Source organism: Phycodurus eques, chromosome 18 (genome assembly GCF_024500275.1).
Source record: "Phycodurus eques isolate BA_2022a chromosome 18, UOR_Pequ_1.1, whole genome shotgun sequence".
NCBI classification, from domain to species: domain Eukaryota; kingdom Metazoa; phylum Chordata; class Actinopteri; order Syngnathiformes; family Syngnathidae; genus Phycodurus; species Phycodurus eques.
The window spans coordinates 4243066-4261165 of NC_084542.1; the positions used below are offsets into that span (position 1 = coordinate 4243066).

At 43.4% G+C, this 18100-nt stretch overlaps 1 protein-coding gene across 1 annotated transcript in view; it reads left to right on the forward strand.

Moving 5' to 3' along the window:
* Nucleotides 1–17623: 17623 nt before the first annotated feature.
* Nucleotides 17624–18100, forward strand: part of snap25a (synaptosome associated protein 25a) — a 44720-nt gene continuing 44243 nt past the window's right edge. The window contains exon 1 of the mRNA XM_061703611.1: nt 17624–17832. The gene's annotated coding sequence lies outside the window, so the exon portion shown is untranslated. The remainder of the gene's footprint in view (nt 17833–18100) is intronic.

Genomic DNA, 18100 nt, shown 5'->3' on the forward strand with positions numbered 1-18100 from the left:
AAAATACCTGGTGGTATTGTGGCCTCAATAACAGCGACAACAGCTTTCTTAATATTTTTGACAAGTCAATTAAGATATGGGTACTCTGGTTTCCTCCCACTTCCCAAAAACATGCATGGTAGGTTGATTGAAGACTGTAAATTGCCCATAGGTACCCCGCCTCTCGCGCCGAAAATAGCTGGGATAGGCTCCGGCACGCCCTAGTGAGGATAAGCGGTACAAAAAAATGGACAGATGGATGGATATTTTTTGTTGTTGTTTTTTTTTTTTTTTGAGGACATGCAACAACTAACCGATAGGACAAAATGAGAGAGGACAGAAAAGGGCTGGGCAGGGCAGGGCAAGGCGATAGATAAATAAGATAAAATATTTACAGAAGTACAATAAGCGGACGATAAAACATTCACTTCCATCAATTGTGAAACAAATTTAATCACAGTGGAAATCAGTGTTTTTTGAAATTCAGCAAATTGAATGTTTCACTGATGTGAAAACACTTACTTTATCATTTTGTGTTGTCCTTCATCGCCTTGTGTGATTGCTTACAATAAAACAGACTGAAACAATTATTAGTTCAGTACTACATGAACAACCCACATTTTACAATTGTTCAAAGTGTTTGCTATACACTCGACTGCGCCAAGAAAAGGGTGCTGCAACGTTTACACCAACGTATGGCGCTGTTTGACAAATTTACCATCGCACGGATTCAGTTATTCACCTGAAAACTTGGAGGAGTCTGCTGGTGTCTCGCTGGCGCTGAAAGACAAAAATGGCTGTGCAGCATTCAACATGAATCTTGCATAATAATAATAATAATAATAATAATAATAATAATAATAATTGCTTCTTTCTTTACTTGATTTATGTCTCATAAGTTGTGCCACTCTGGCTGACTTAACATTATTCGGGACATCTTATTTGCCCATGTCCCTATTGGAACGCATCAGAGATGATCGGGGATATTTCTTTGTTACATGCAGCATCCACACACGCGCCCATCATCACTATCGCCAGATAAAATTAGATTGCAGTGTCCTCAAGGTCCATGGGGGTGCAGTTATATAATAGAATCTACAAGCAGTGGGGGGAGTGGGGATTGGTTGGCTTTGAGGTTTGTGATACAGGCCTTGGGCTTTTTAAAAATACATCCTCACAATATCATTGATGACAGGTAAGCGAATGGGGCGGGGTGGGGTGAAAAAACGACAAGAACACGAGAGGAGGAGATGGACGGGGGTTAGGGGGGGCGACGGGAGGGGTGGCGATGAAGCAGCCGAGGGTGACTCAGAGGAAATGGCGGGCACGGAGAAGTGGGCGGGTTGAGAGCGTGAGGGCCTTTGCAGCACACAGGTCAGAGCGAGACTGCTGGGCCTGTGGCCGGCCGTGACGCAGTGGCCCGCGACTTATATAGTCGTGCAGTGTGTGCAGGCACGACTGCGTGTGATATCCTAATGTGTCTGTTAATGCATACTTACAGTATGTACTCTGTGGCCTTCCTCGTTTGGGTGTCCATGTTCTGTGCAAAATGAGACTGCATCTTCCACTCCCCCCCCCCCCCTCCTTGCTGAGTATCAGTGTGAGCTCCCATCACTGTGTGTTGCTGCTAAAAGCATTGCAGTCTCCCAGCACTCGCCCCGCGCCGCTTACTCAGCACTCCATCTCAGCACCACCAAATATCACTCATTGGCTCTTGTGCACGACAACGCACTATGCGTGTATTATGCTGTTCACTACATACTGTAACTAGATTTTGTTGTATTGACAGCATTGTACTGAGTCAGTGTTTTCTTTGTTGACCCACCGCGAGTGAGTTACTTGCTGCCCTGCTGCTATGTCACGCATTTAGACGGTTCAAGCAGTTATCAGTGTCCTGCCTACCTACTGATCCAAATGGAAATGTTAACCTAATCCGGGTATAAAATACCGAACTGAGCTGTACCACCTGGTGAAAAAGTAATTTCAGCTACCTTGTAATTTCCCTGAGGGGAAAAAAAGGCATCTATTCGGAGTGAGTTCTTAATTTGTTCAAGTGGACAACGCATCGGCCACTATTTCAAGACATGCAAGCCATTTAATTCGACCCAAAGCATGAAAACAATACTGAATATGTTTGTTTATTTATGATGGAATAATGTAGAGAATGTATGTAATAGAATATATAATGCATATGTGGTATTTTTATACTTAAAGACATGGCTGAGGGGCCATAGCCACTGTGGCTAGTGGCTTCCCAGATTTGATAGCCACTCAGCATTATCACTTCCACAGCCACAATTTTGTCGTTGGATAATTATGTTTAAAGTATGACATTCTGCGTCAGGGGTTTGGGGGTTTTCATTATGGTGGTGTGGAGGCAACGGTGGACCCAAGTTCAATATATACAGCATATATCGATCGTGAATGTGGTCCTACTTTTGTTTATTCATTATTGGGACAAATGCTCGTAGAACGGGTTCTAGTCGCCCACGTGAGCATTGAAGTCCCCCAGCAGAACGATGGAGTCCCCAGCGTAAAATATGTGTTTAATAAATAAATGGAGAAAAGATCTGAGAAAATTGCCTTTCATTTCATGTCATTTTAAGGAAAACTACTCTATCAGGAAATACACCTTTATCAGGATAACAAATGACCCATATCAGGATATAATTCCCTAAATCAGGAGACACACTCACAGTGAGGCATGGTTCTATTTTCACGGACCGCGTCTGTGGAACATCCTGCCGGAGGACCTCAGGGCTGCAGAGAACCTTCATGTTTTTAAGAATAGGCTCAAGACCCAACGTTTTAATTTAGCCTTGAACTAATATTTAATTTAACTTTTAACTTACATTAAACATTTATTTTGAATGTTTTCTTATTATTTATCATATATTATCTCTTGTTTTGTACGCTTGTTTTGACAGTCTTAGGTCTTCATTTTAGTTTTCATTGAATGTGGGGTGTTATATAGATACATGTGGTTCCTGATTATTTTTCTTATCTTTCAGCATTTCCTCAGAGAGAGCCCTCTCCACTGGGGGTTGTAATGGACCGGAGCCTCATGCCTCATGGGGTCCTCAGTCACCACATGGAGTTCCCCTTACGCCACTACACCGGGGTGTCCTATGGCTGCGGTCTGCTCCTGGTGCAGACGGCTCCCTGAGATGGTGTTTCCTCACTTGGATTCCCTGTGCCTATAGCACTGCAATAATAATATCCATCCATCCATCCATTTTCTGAGCCGCTTATCGTCACTAGGGTCGCGGGCGTGCTGGAGCCTATCCCAGCTGTCATCGGGCAGGAGGCGGGGTGCACCCTGAACTGGCTGCCAGCCAATCGCAGGGCACATACAAACAGACAACCATTCGCGCTCACATGCACACCTACGGGCAATTTAGAGTCTCCAATTTATGCATGTTTTTGGGATGTGGGAGGAAACCGGAGCGCCCGGAGAAAACCCACGCAGGCACGGGGAGAACATGCAAACTCCACACAGTCGGAACCCGGGTCCTCACAACTGTGAGGCTGACCCTCTAACCAGTCGGCCACCGTGCCGCGCAATAATAATAATTTTTAAAAAAAATTTAAAAAAATATGTGAGCTTAATACTGCAAAAGCTTAATCCTGTCTTTTTTCTCCACCTAGTTTGTGTTCCTCACTCAACTCTTGTACATCCCCCCCTTCTTGACCCCGCTCTCTTTCATCTCCTCCATCATGCATCACGCCCCAGGTTATGGATCAGCATTCCTGTCCTCGAGTTCCCCATCCCCACATTCTCATCTCATACTCCTGTCCGCCTTTTTTTAAAATCATTACCTTCCTCCTTTCTCCGAATACCTTTAATCACCAAGCTTTTCTCTTTCAATGATACATTCATTTCATCAACTTTGTCTTCCTCTACGTATCACATAGCCCTCCCTACCTTTGTGTGTGCGTGTGTGCTGCACTGCGATGTGCATGTAAATGTTTCACCTCCGCAGATCGAAAGCTAGACCGACTCCCAGTGTCTTTCTTGCACCTGCCTGTTGCTATGGAAACTGCGGATCCTCTTTGCGTCACCTGTGCCCATGTTTGGTCTGGTTTCCGGCTCCCATCCATCAGCCTGACGCTCACTCTTGCTCCCTGCTCAACGCACACGAATCAGCTCCTATGCATCAGGAATGAATGAGTATTTCCAGATGTGAACACTAAACAGGGGCGGCACAGTGCGGACTGGTTAGCACATCTGCCTCACAGTTCTGACTACCCGTGTTCAAATCCCGGCCTCGCGATTAGGCATATGGAGACAACATGGGAACAAGTTTTCATTACTTGGGAAGAGGCAATGACCTATGTTTTGAGACTAAAAAAAAATACTTATGTTGCTTGTGAAGTCCACGAATGAACGATAAATATGCACAGTCTGAAAGTAATACGTTGTTGCAGTACCTTTGGCTTTTTTTCACAGCTGGGTAGGACTCTTATCAGAGTGGCAAGGCGAAAACATCATGATGTGGCAATATTTGTCCACTCTTATATGCAAAAATGCTCCAAATCGTCGCAATTTTGATTGCAACTGTATCTTCTGTGCGCGGCCCTCTCCAGATCGCCCCAAACAGGAGCGACTGGATTCAGGTCTGGACTCTGGCTGGGCCATTCCCAAACCGTAATCCTATTCTTGTGAAGCCATTTTTTTCTTGTTGATTTGGATGTCTACTATGGGTCACGCTGTCAAGATGAAGTTCCTCTCCATCCCAGTTACAGCTGTAGAAAAACAGCCACAAATCATCATGCTGACACCATCACAAGAGGTACTGTATGTCTGCGACAAGATGGGCGCTCCGGCGCAGCGAGGGTGTGTCCTTGGAGATACGTCTGGCGGAGTGACAATTTGGTGGCAAAAACTCTGTCTAAACTTAAGCTTGCTCAGACCACACATAGATCGCTGGTCTAATGCGATTTTGGTAAATTTTATCCTGCACAGTCAGACAGATACTGAGCTCCTGCATTGTGTATACCCACTTCCATTGTGTGCTGCCTTACTACGGCCAAATAAATGACAATGCTTCAATCATGCACGGATCACTGCAATTACGCATCATCCTTTTCCGCTCTTCCGTGATGTCTCCGTCGAGGCTGCCAAGTCACTTTTGTGCCATTTTTCGCCACTTGATGGGGACTGTCTTCACTGTGTATACGCCTTGGAAATTATTTTACACCCTTCTCCTGATTGATACCTTTGAACATGAGATCCCTCTGATGCTTTGGAAACTCTGCAGATCCTGGCTGAAAGATGTGGCCAAAAAAAAAAAAAAAAGTCAGGAAAAGCCTACTAGAAAAGCTGGGGTTAATCAATGACCAATGTGATTGGTTTATTCTGGACTCGGCCACATCCCCAGTTATAGCACACGTTATTATAGTTTGTTTTTTTACCTCACCTCGCTAAAACAGTACTGTTTTTTTTTTGTTTGTTTTATGTTTTTTAATTGAGTTGCATAGGTTGGTCACATTCTTCATCTTTTCCTTTCGGCTTGTCCCGTTAGGGGTCGCCACCGCGTGTCATCACTTTCCATGCATCCTCCTCAACTGGCCTCATGTCTTCCCTCACTACATCGATCAAAATTCTCTTTGGTCTACCTCGAGCTCTCTTGCCTGGCAGCTCCATCCTCATCCAGCATCCTGGTGTTGAACCTGCCAGGTAGGACTGCAGAAGCACTCATAAGTAATCTAGTTGCTTGTTAACTCAACACACGTTCAGGTTAAAATGTATACAAGTGACTGTTTTAGCTTCAATGCATACTTGCGCTGTGCTGTTTCTGTTTAACCGAAAATCAAAGAAGCAGAAACTCGTGTGGCTTTTTTTTGTTGTTGTTGTTGAACACGTGGCGGCACGGTGGTCGACTGGTTAGAGCGTCAGCCTCACAGTTCTGAGGACCTGGGTTCAATCCCCGGCCCCGACTGTGTGGAGTTTGGATGTTCTCCCCGTGCCTGCGTGGCTTTTCTCCGGGCACTCCGGTTTCCACCCACATCCCAAAAACATGCATTAATTGGAGACTCTAAATTGCCCGTAGGCATGACTGTGAGTGCAAACGGTTGTCTGTTTGTATGTGCCCTGCGATTGGCTGGCAACCAGTTCAGGGTGTACCCCGCCTCCTGCCCGATGACAGCTGGGATAGGCACGCCCGCGACCCTAGTGAGGAGAAGCGGCTCAGAAAATGGATGGATGGATGTTGAACACGTAAAAACATTGGTGGTGAATACATCTGCACTGAATGCATTTATACCAAAATGTCTGCAATCCAGTATTTATAAAGGAAGTGCAGGCAGTTGTAATGTATCCAATGAAATATTTATTGCATCTGTTTTTGGATGCAGGAGTTGGTCTGCTCATTTGAGCCAAGATTCAGTCGCCCATGTTTCCCACCCAGCATGATTGGTCTCACTATGAAATTCAAATCAATATCCTCATAACAAAAGTCTCAGACCTGCAGCAAATTGTAATCTGTGGAATGGAAAGCTAAAGAAATCTATGACGCCGCCAAGGCCGCGCTAATGAATGATGAATCGCTGTAACAAACAAACACACACTGCTGCGTCACAAAGAGTCAATCAGGCTGCTGTGAAACACGACTCCTTCGTGGATGGATAGCAAACCCAGATCCATCCAAGCCCACCATTGTAGCACCAGACACAGCATTTCAACACTGCTACAACTGTGTTCACAGTAACAAGCTCTCTGGCAACTACAGACACATAGTGGGTACTGTGAACGTCTTATCATGAAATTACAGGAAATTGATTTTCTTCAAGGGATGGCGAGATATTGAGCATTTGTGGTCGTGTCATCGGAACGTTGCACTGGAGCAGTTCGCAGCCGAGTGTGAAGCGGCTGGGATGAGAATCAGTACCTCCAAATCAAATATCCATTGAAAAAAATACCATGCAAAATAACAGTTAGTGCAACCAGTTTTCAAGGAATGTACAGTGTTGTTTACATTTATGCTCCTCCAACAGTACCATTAACAAGTATTTACCAGTGATGTTGTAGCATTGCTGCAGTTACAGTAACCTTCATTTCATACAGTTTTAGCGTAGCATTTCTAAAGTCACTTTTGTCATACATAAAACTCAGGAACTTGTTTGATCTTGGAGCGCATCTATGACGGAGGTTATCCGGCGTGGATTGCGAGTCGAGTGCGCTAACTAGTGCACTGCTAACCCACAGGCTGCTGCTACTCTCGAGTAGTGAGGTTTGACTAATGTACTTTGGTGGCATCATATATACACTGCACAGACTCCACTTACTAAACTCACCTCACAAGTGGTCAGTGTAATGCCAGGATCAGACCACAGGATTTTAGCCCCATTATTGGCCCAGTATGCTATCGCAGGTGATTTCCCAGATCGGGCCCGACAAATTTTGTCAGGAATGGCAAAATGCCTTGCAGTGTGACACACTGTAATCCACGATCAACGATTTGGCCCGATGATAGCCCTATGACACCAAAATGAAAAGTCTTGCATGTTTGTTTTTTTTTGGGATATCTTCTATGTAGTGTGACACAACAAAGAAAACCCGCCGACATTTCACCTAGATATTGACCAATGGGATTGCGTCCAACTCTTGCTTGCCGTTGTCAACATTTATTTGCACGCACAAACCAATGTTTACTGAAGCTATAGAGCTTGAATCAACAGAACGCTGGCATAATGTTTACGTAAAAACGTTAGTGCTAGCGCTAGCTAGCTGGCTAAATAACGTTATGTTCTCTGCTTGCAAGCGGTATTACAATTGCTAGAGGCTAAGTGACTCTTCATAGTGTGTTTTTATGTTTTCATGTCTCAAAAGTATTTTTTGTCAAAATGGCTATTTATTGTTGTACTTAGTTGTTGTACAACTACCGGAGACAAGTTCCTTGTGTGCTTTTGACATACTTGGCAAATGAAAGAGGATTCTGATTCCGATTCGGATTACCTCACTGTGATTATTTTTGCATTGGTTTGTCAATTAAGAACGAATCTGGTAAACAACTAGTGTCCTGGAACAGATTGTGTTTGACTTTAAAGTTCTACTGTGTTCCTCCTAGCATAAAAATAAACTCCACGCAATTTCTTGTTGTTTACAAATTATGAGGGTGCTTTATTCTATTCAGCAGGCAAGTCTCAGCTGTTCAAACAGACACATGTTCATGAACAATTTTATACACGCGTGTGTGCACATATGGAAGATGGAGAGTATGCACATTTTGAGTTCATTCAGCAGTAATGTGCATTGGCCAGGAGGGATGTTAGATTCTGGGCCAGTGCACCGCCACAACTTCTTTTCAGTTTGCCCTGCGCCTCACTGTTACGCGTAACTAGATTAGGCGTTAACTGCGTGTTACTAGAGTTACATCGCTCACAGCTGGTAATTGCCCAATAGGTTTCTCAGCATGATAACTTACATGAGCCCATGTTACATCATGCGATGCAGTTTTCCTCCACCTGCTCTGTTCTTCACTACTCTGCTGGGCTCAGATGTTTAAATGCAATCACTCCATCCTTTCTGTCCTATTTAGGCTCCGGCCAAGGTCCCAAGGTTAATGTTCCCCAATTGCTATTGAGCCACTCGTGTGGAAAGTGAACCAAAGAGGGAATGAAAGCAAAGATGGGAATGCGTGCAAATGTGCAGAGGGAAGGGGGGATTTGAAGTTTAGCGCTGCAGATCGATGTGGATCAATGTTCCCCCTCAAACAACCTGTCTCATCACACCAAAGGGTCATTTGCACACTTATCAATGTCACCGCTCGCTGCCAATCTATTGATACCTCAATTATGGGACTGAATAGCCTTAGTGTCTTTGCTCAGGTTCATTGCCTTACACTTCAGCAGACATGAGAACACAAAACAACACAATTGGCCTGCAGGGGAATGGACGGTGATGCGCACAGTTGTGACAGGAGGGACAGAGAGTCAGGCCCGGCCGATACCAATTCCGATATTTGGAAGAATAAAATTCCGATAACCGATTGATTATTTAAAAAATACATAATGAATTCAATAACTTCTTTTTTGGGTCGCTAAACACTTACAACAATCAAAATATGAATTACAGGGAGAACATTTGACTGTTTTACAATATTTGGTCCTTGAGTATTTGTTTAACTTTATAACAGAGAGAAAAAAATCAACAAAATTCGGACTATTTTGTGCCGATTTGTTTGAATGTCATTCACTTTGTCTTATGTTGCCATGTTAATGTGCAAAACATTTAATTTGAAAAGAGCTACTATCAGTCGGGCCCTAATGGAGAGATACTGTGTTTGTTTAATACCTACTGTGGGGCGTGTCTACACAAACACGGGTATTTTTCAATATTTTCTTGCTCAAACTCGGTTCTCAGCTTTTCTGGACATAGGGAAAATCGATGTTTTTGGCTTGCCCACTTTAAATGATGCTATGATTTGACTAGTGTATCAAATTTTTCTAAACAATAAATTATTTGACAGCAGGACATAAAATTGTAAAAAAAATTGACAAAATTGACAAAATGAAACACCGCCAAAATGTAAATATGTGTTTAGTTTCTAAAATACATTCAATATGTTTGATGACAAGTGCTGAAAACTTGTGTAAAGACTGAGAAGAATATAATCCTGAATTGTTGAGCTATTGATTAAAACTCTTTTTCACCATCTAAAGTTTCCTGACTGTATCCTCGTGACGTCAAGAGGATCAGACGACGATGCGGGGAGTGCCCTTATTCCATGCAGTGGCCATTCGGCGCAATTGCAACTTCCTTCTTCATAAACCGACTTCTACCAGTACAGGGTGAAATTGGCCATGAAACTATGCCCACAACTCGAAAAAAATACATATTCCCTGAAGTGTAATGTGTTTTGTGTTATTTTGGGTGACGCGTCATGCGTCTGGCACATTGTGCTGCGAGGCAATTGCAATTTTCGTGAATTTGATCGGTGCGCGTGCAGACAGACAGACACGTGAGCTGCAGTTCCTTATGAACGTACATTGCGTAATTAGAGCTCCTGCCACGTCAAAGACTATCAATGCGCCACTGCGACACCGCATTTAAAGGAAATGAGAGAAGCCGCTTTGTTTTGGACAGAATTGAAGTCGGCTGTGATGACGCCCACGCCAGCGCACATGCCCCACTTTTAAATGCGCTTCGCTACGCCGGTCCACGAAATTAACACTCAGTCTAAACCGCCTCCTCGCAGAGTTACGACTGGCGCAGTGCTGGATTTACGCCGGTCAAGAAAATGGAGCCCTAAGTTACCAAACGCGGTTCCTTGTTGGACAATGGATGCAATATGTCTGAATTGCTCTGATAGATTACTTTTACATATGTGACTACACAGTCGTGACAAGCTCTCCAAAGTGAGGAGAAATAGGTTTAATTTGGAATGACTAAGCACTGATATTTTGAGAGCGAGCGAGAGAGAGAGAGAGAGAGAGAGAGAGAGAGAAAGAGAGAGGCAGATTTTAGAGCTGAGTCACTGCAAGGCTGTTACTTCTGCAGCACCCTCCCCCACATGAATTCATGCAGCTTGGCTCCATCTCTTCATTCCCTTCGCATTTTACATCATTGTGTTCATCTTTAAGCCGCTAGGTGTTTGTTTTATTTGCTGTCGTTTTTAGGTGTTTTGTTTTCTACCATCCTTCACTACCCTTGTGAAGGATTTATTCATGACATAACAATTTTTTTGATTAATTACATTATTCACACCTTATAAAACCTTAATGCACTGCTACATGTTTTTAGATAAGCAGAGTGACCTACTGTTTGCAGAATAATGAGCCTGTATCTATTTCCACAGCTTTACTGTTTAGTTCCTTTTAAGATCTTTAAATAATGATCTGTAAAGTGTATTCGATTCGTCTTCCACGCCCCTGCTACAGGTCAAATTTTGAAGTGATCGTTTTTTTTAAATTTTATTATTATTCTTTTGTATGCCAGTTATCTGGGATAGACTCCAGCACGCCCGCGACCCTAGTGAGGATAAGTGGTACAGAAAATGGAAGGATGGATCAATGGATGGATTTTTACAGAATATAGACAAGTCTGATTTTAGAGTCAGGCACGGTGGAGACTGGTCAGCACATCTGCCTCACAGTTCTGGGGACCGGGGTTAAAATCCCGGCCCCACCTGTGTGGAGTTTGCATGTTCTCCCCGTGCCTGCGTGGGTTTTCTCCGGGCGCTCCGGTTTCCTCCCACATCCCAAAAACGTGTGTGGTAGGTTGATTGAAGTCTCAAAATTGCACGTAGGTGTGAATGTGAGTGCGTATGTTTGTTTGTTTGTATGTGCCCTGAGATTGTCTGGCGACCGGTTCAGGGTGTACCCCGCCTCCCGCCCGAAGATACATGGGATAGGCTCCAGCAGCCCGCAACCCAAGTGAGGATAAGCGGTCAAGAAAATGGATGGATGGATGATTTTAGAGTGGCACAGCTTCAGTGTAGTACCACCATTTGCCACAATATACGGGACAGCACTGAGCTCTACTAGATGCAAACGCAGAATAATTAAGAGGAGGAAGAAGAGGCAGAGCAGCTCCCCAACTAAGCTCCAGTAATAGTCATCATTCCCATAAAATAGAGAAAATATATTTTGTCTGTCAGTATTGTTGTATGCTCTGTTAGAATGTGTGTGTGTGTGTGTGTGTGTGTGTGTGTATATATATATATATAGATATATGTTAAAATAGGTATCAGTTGTTTGAAGGTTTATAATTGTTATAATATGTATGCTAATGTACATTAGCCCATCTATGGCATTTCACATTCAATGTTAGCATTACACTAGTAGCCTTTGAACAGTTTGGTGTTAAAATACACAATGTTTGATTCTGTTTTGTTTTATTATCAGATTTATGGTAAACTTCAACAGGAAGTGACAAACAAACAACTTGAAGCAAGCACACTTTGCATCTCATTTGGCGAACTGGGCCACCAAGTGTGAGAGCAAGGATTACCTTAAAAAGTGTGTTTTAATAAGATTAAGTGTGTTTTGATAGATTAAAATGTGCTTCATGCTTGTGTATGGGGACTAATACTAAAAAATAATAATAATGATGCCTGTATAACTACCCAAGGTTACTGACCTTGGCTTTACAGTGCTGCTTTAACAACTGGCTTGAGATTGTTTGAAAAGCCGGTAGTCAGAACGTGCAGGAAAGTTGATCAGTCAGCCACATGTGAGAGTCGTGTCAGCCATGATTGCAGCGACTCTCTCCTCAAACGGGATGAGGCCCACTGCGCTGGTTCCTCCGCCTGTTTTGGCCACACTTTGGCAGTGTGGGCAGCTGTCCTCCGCTTCACATCCACCTTAATGTCTGACCACTACTTTTTTATTTCAGCGCGTGTGCGCTGTTCCGACCCCACAGCATTGACAGCCGCACACACGCTGTCCCATTCGCTCCTCTTTCATGTGTTGTTAATGCCGGAGGACAGCGTGCCAAAGAGGATTTTCTTGCGCGCCTCCACTTCATTGAGCAGCGTCTCAACTTTGCATTCAGAATTGGTTTTTTTTCTTCATTACCTTGACCATTTTCTTTTTTTTTTCTGATTATGCAGAGATTGGGATCGCAGGTGTAGGGTTCATTTAAATATGATTTGCATATTTAAATGTGGGCGTGGACAGGGAGGGGTCGGCTACTCCAACACGTGCGATTGCGCTGTACGAAGGAAATGTGCTTGGATTCATGCGTACCCACAGATTCATACATCTGTATATTTTGAGGCTTACGACGTTTTCTGTTTCAGTAGGAAATCCACGCAGGTCTTTGTACATGAGGCCCCAGGTCACTAGGAGGTTAAAATGCATCGTAACCTTGGCAACAGGTAGGCTATATTACCAATGTGTTATCCCTAATACTGTGTTACACCTGTGTTATTTATTTATCTGATTTTTAAATGTGTTTTCATTTTGTAACACTCCCAACACTGACAAATGAATGACTAGTGGTAGTTTATGTCACTCATAGGGTATTAGCTCTGCATTCTTGGAACTTTGGCTGTACAAGTACTACAGAATAGTAGCTGGTAGTACCTGGTTTTGCTAAAGAAAAAGAAAAAACAGTTGGAGCAGAGCCAATATTACGTTTGGGCTAAACTGGCCCAAGAAACATTTCACATACAGATACATACAGTATCTTTTTTTGTGTTTTACCCACAGTATGGCTACCGTAAAAGTGGAACGTGCCTTTGATAGTGTTATTAGGAAGGCCTGGAAAGCGTTGCGGTCCCGGCGGTATCTGGTGAGCTATTGCTACACCGCCGTCTGTCCCTCCCTGCTGGAGCTGCTGCGTGGGAGCCTCCCAGGGACCCTGCAAACACAAAAACTGAAGAGGGTGAGACTGGAGCCGTGGCTAATTCGGTAGCTCCGGTTTAGACCCTCACTTATCAGCAGCAAACGTCCTAAACCGAGGTGATGGTTCAAGACCGATTATAGAGGGGTGGCCAGACTGGAGACTGGGCCCAACGATTTTTTCAGAGAAGCCGGACTACAGTGGGCAACGGGGGTTGCTGACAGAAAATTTTGCCGGACAAGTCCAGGCAGAAAATAACATTCGTACCATCCAATCCATTCAGTCAATGGCGGGGGTGTCACAAAAATATTTGACAGTCACCAAACAATTCCGTTCGTACATCATAATCCATTCATGGGGGGGGGGGGGGCACGGTGGGGAAGCACAATGTTAGGAGGGCACTTGGTTTTATTTGGAGCGGGAGAGAGGAAGTTCATTTGGATTTAACTTTTAAGTACAATACATTTGCACTTTAGTTTCCATGTGCAATACATTTATATTTAATTGATATTGAAGTAAAGTTGTTTTTTTCTTTCATTTTCCTATATTCAAGCACAGTGTCAAATGTAATGGTCTAACTGTGCATAATGTTACAGTGGTTTGCAATACTGCTAAATAATACATAATAATTTAATAATAAAACCACTGTCTCATTTTTAATAAACAGTAAGGCCTACCTACTACTTGATTGTGTTTCAATATTGGTCGGTGGTGCATGTAGAGCTAATTATATTTCTAGATGCTACTTGGTGTAAAAAGTTCAAGAACCACTGTATTAGAGCATAAAAGAGTGGCAGCAAGGCTGTACCTATTGCTTGAAGCCAGTTTTTTTTTTTTCATTTTTTTTCATTTTTGCTCTGTCACGCTTTCACAGTTCACCGCTATTCTGTTCTCCTGCGGCCTCCCGCCTCCCCCTGTGAAGTCTAATTCAGAATGAAGTACAGTGACTCAGCGAGAAGAGAGAGCGACAACAGAGTCTGCTGCCGCTAAGCTTCTCCTCCGCTTGCTCGCGTTTCGCTCGTCGACCGCGAGTCGAGGCGCCGCTAAAGCCGAGCTCCCCATCCCCTCACTTCCCCCTGACACCTTTCTCACACACACGCGTACGCCCCACAGTGCAAATACCTCTGGGACTTCAAAGGCCTACCCTAAAAATGTAGACATTCTCCTCAATTTCTACAAAATGGGAAGGTGCAGCCAACAGTTCTGTTGGCTGAAAAGTCAAGGGGGTTGTGAAGAAACTATAAAGATTATAAACATAAATGTTTGAGTGATTACCTTGAGTAATTGCCTCGGATTAGTTGTACTGTACAATGGTTACCGTGTCTGCCTCACAGTCAGCAGATCTGGGTTAAAATACTTTCTTTCGCAAAGCTTGAGCATTTGTACTTTTGCTGTTCATGACTTTCACACCCACTCTACTGTAATTATACTACAATGTTAAAATAAATCACACGAGAGGTACTGTGACATTACGGTGACATACTGCAATGCATACGACAGTGGCATACTGTTAAATAAATTACGATAGATGCTGTTAAATTACGGTGGCGATGCTGTAATCCAAAAATGCGGTACTATACGAATAAATACATTCTATCACTGTGGGACATGTTATTCAATCTATCAAACACACATAAGGCATTTTGCTCTTTGCTTCAATTTGAGATGTAAAAAAAATAACAGAAAATCATGCTTTATTCCGCTACTAAAAAAATGCTTCATAGTTTAAAAAACATCTGACTCTAAGGTAATTCTGTAGGTTTTTCTGTCTGCTATTAAACCGAGTGAACAATTTGTCCGCAGTCTGGTCCCTACTGCAATAGGGAGAATGAGCAATGGTAGATCCCAGAGATCCATTCACCGCACACTCACCCAGGCTTACCCTAACCAATGGACTCAGACACCCACACACAAAGCCAATACCCCCATCGTCACATTTCTTCTCCTCTCGCTCCCCTCGCCAAATAGATTTTTCATGCTGTGTTATCATAATCATTCATTTAGAAGGCAGTCTCACTTCAGAGCAATTGAAGACACATTTGCTACGGTTCCAAGTGGCGACAGCCGCTGGAGAAGAGGAGGGGGGAGCAGGGCACCGCCTCGCTGCTGAGTCCACATTCAAAGATCAATATAATGCCGATGAGCTGAGCAGAAATCTGTCAGTGTTTGCTGAAGGTTTTTATGTTGTCACCCCACACAAGTCCTTGTGCCTCAATGGGGACAACCTTTCCTCCCATCCCTGATGTGGTGTGACAAGAGGGAGATCAGTGATGAAGAGTCTGATACCACAACAAAACTTAACCACATAAGCGGAATCCAAGTTATCTCAAGTTATTGGATGTCGTTCTTCCTCCGTGCTTTCTTTATGGATTAAACATGAAACGTTTTCAATAAGGCAGCATGGTGGGGCAATGGTTAGAACATCTTCCTCACAATCACAATGTACTGCTGCATCTGCTAGATAGTTCGAGTTTTATTTCAGCAGTGAACTTTTACAATTAATCACATACACTATTTGTTGTCCGTGCCGTTTTATACCTTTGGCATTGGGAGTGAAATTTGAATGGAGAAAAAAAGCAACATCATATAGTAAGAGAAAGTATTGGACTTATCCTGCTATGTTGTATTCCTAAGAGAGACTATTGGAGACTAACTACAAAACCAAATCCCAATAAAGTTGGGACATTGTGTAAATCATAAATAAAAACAGAATACAATGATTTGCAAATCCTTTTCAGCCTATATTCAATTTAATACACTACAAAGACAATATATTTAATGTTCAAGCTTTTTCAAGCTTTCTTTTTTTTGGGGGGGGGGGGGGATATTCATTCATTTTAAAATTTAATGCCTGCAACACATTCCAAAGAAGCCAGGACAGGGGCATGTTTACCGCTGTTACGTCACCTTTCCTTTTAATAACACATCATAGGCATTTGGGAACTGAGGGCACTAATTGTTGAAGCTTTGTAGGTGAAATTCTTTTCCATTCTTGCTTGATGTACAACTTTATTTGCTCAACAGTCTGGGGTCTCCGTTGTCGTATTTTGCGCTTCATAATGTGCCACCCCTTTTAAATCGGAGACAGGTCTAGACTGCTCGCAGGCAAGTCTAGTACTCGCTCTCTTTTACTAGGAAGCCACGCTGCTGTAACACATTCAGAATGTGACTTGGCATTGTACAGAAATAAGCAGGGTCGTCCCTGAAAAGGACGGTGCTTGGATGGCACCATTTGTTTCTCCAAAACCTGTATGCAACTTTCAGAATTAGTAATGCCCTCACAGATGTGCACGTTACCCATGCCACGGGCACTCACACACCCCCATACCATCACAGAGGCTGGCTTTTGAACTTTGTGCCGATAACAATCCGGATGGTCCTTTTCCTCTTTGGCCTGGAGGACACGACGTCCATGAGTTCCAAAAACAGTTTGAAATGTGTACTCGTCAGACCACAGCTGACTTTTCCGCTTTACGTCAGTCCATCACACATGCGCTCAGGCCCAGAGAAGCTGGTGGCCTTTCAGGGTGTTATTGATATATGACTTTTGCTTTGCATGGTCGAGTTTTAACTTGCATTTGTAGATGTAGTGATGAACTTTGTTAAATGTCAATGGTTTTCTGAAGTGTTCCTGAGCCCACGTGCCAATATCCTTTGCAGAATCTTGTTCCGCCGAACTGTTTTTCAAAGGTGAGTGATGCAATCAACCCAAGGAACAGCTCACAGAACTTCAAAATAGAGAACTTACCTCAGGTGGCTGCTCTCTGCAAGGAGATTAATTTCAACAAAACAAGCCTACACAATTGTATCTAACCTCACTATTTTCAATTGTTATTGACTTTAAAAAAAAAATCGACTTTGAATACAGGTCACAACTATGGAGTGCTTGTGAGCCAACCAAGGACGTGATTTAGCATGGGAACATCAGATCGGCTTGCGCTGACGTCACAGCTCAAGTCACGTTTCGACCGAAATGTGGACAAGTCAAGATTTGTTAAAACCCATCAGAAAATAAGCCTAAAATAAATACTGAGTCTTTTTTGAGGTGGGAATGCTTGCTGGAGACATCATTTCTAAGTCCAGAACTATAAAATAAGTGCAAATGTTCACAGCATCATAGAGACCTTTATTCAATCACTACTGGTTGTTAAGAGTACACAGTGCAGGTGTACCTAATGAGGTGTCCCATCAGTGTAAATTGAGAAAACATCTCAAACCACCCTAAATACTCGGGAGATGCTCCGTGCACATTATATATATAAAAAAATAGATCAATAGTTGTTGTTTTTTTTTTTTAAGAAAACACCGCCCCCTCTTTTCTTTTCTATTAAACGCTGCTGCTGCTGACGTCAGAGACTCCGCCATCTTTTGACGAGAGCTTCACCGCTTCCCTCCATTGAAGAAGTGACTAAGACTCGGCGCAGTGCCTTTGCAGCATCGCCGTCACAGCGTCAACACACACTCATACACACACAGAGAGCCAGAGGGGGGCTCCCAAAGAAAAAAAAAAAAAAGCGACCGCATTTCCTCCAGTGCTGACTGCAGGCCGACGACAACAAGCTCGGGTGAGTCTGCTCCCCTTTTCTCTTTTATTAGCGCCGCAACTTGCGTATTGGACATCAATTGGTTATTGGTGGCTTGCGAATGAATAGCTGTGATTGATAGATGTATTTGTGGATGATTCGGCTCATTTTATCGGCCGCGCGCGTGAGGAAGGAACAGTGCGTGACCTCCCGAGCGCAAGCGCGCAGTGAGTTGGATGGATAAGATGCGCAATAATGCGTCGATGCGATGTGGGCGTTTTCGCTCTTTCAGCACCTCGGATAGCGACGC